This window comes from Euprymna scolopes, chromosome 17, assembly GCF_053919585.1.
Source record: "Euprymna scolopes isolate OS-2025 chromosome 17, ASM5391958v1, whole genome shotgun sequence".
In the NCBI taxonomy this organism is placed as follows: domain Eukaryota; kingdom Metazoa; phylum Mollusca; class Cephalopoda; order Sepiida; family Sepiolidae; genus Euprymna; species Euprymna scolopes.
In genome coordinates, this window is record NC_136498.1 from 30,706,968 (window position 1) to 30,707,897 (window position 930).

Consider the following 930-nt stretch of genomic DNA (forward strand, 5'->3'; position numbering starts at 1 on the left):
CACACACACACACACACACACACACACACACACACACACACACACACACTAACTCACATACACACAGAATGTACCTTGTTTCCAGAAAATGGGGAGTTATCTCCCCTTGGAGTGACGTTGGACATGATATTCAAATGTAAACAAAAATGTCTCACAAAACCTAACATCCTCATTTTAAATCAGTGGCTTCTAAATAAGCAATGAAGCTGTTAATTTGTTTATACGGCAGAATCACGTTTGACACGTCAGTTCCCGTCAGATCACCGAAGTTAAGCAACGATGAGCTTGGCCAGTACCAGATGGGTGACCATTTGGGACTTCCAGGTGCTGTATTTGCTCTTCGCTTATCTCGGCATTGTTTCCAGTCGTCCCGAACTTCTTCTTGCCACGGGACTCAAGCAGCGCTGATTTAGGAGAGGTGTGGTTGGTGATTGCGCAACCCTTGTCACACAATTAGACGCGCAGCTTCCCCTACTGGGGGTATCCTTTGTCTTTCGAGACTGAACGAAGACATTGACGTGTTAATTTGTTTAATGAAATTTAATGCTTCATCAATAGGGCTATGATAAGAGAATATTCTTTTCATTATTTTGACTCTCGAGTATATATCAGTTAATATCTTATATGTTTTTAGATAGAGTGATGTGGTTCTCGATTAACTAACTGTGTCTGTGTCGAATATATACCCGAGAGTTAAAACAACGATAAAATTGTTTTCTTGTCATAGCCCTAGTCATCAATTGATCATGTTTGATCGATCATTAAACGGATTTTAAAGGTACAGTCTTTGATCCAGACAAAAACAGAACTGTGTTTTGCTACCCTAACCCTAAGCCAAATCTAACACAATCCTTACCTAAACATAACCTAACTATAACCTAACTCGAACCCACTCGATTTTCCTCCAGTTCATAAGGCCATATATAGGAG

General features: G+C 40.2%; 1 pseudogene; it reads left to right on the forward strand.

Annotated features, from left to right (window-relative positions):
- The first annotated feature begins 218 nt into the window (after window positions 1-218).
- LOC145297104 (5S ribosomal RNA) lies at window positions 219-336 on the forward strand (annotated as a pseudogene).
- The last annotated feature ends 594 nt before the right edge of the window (window positions 337-930 follow it).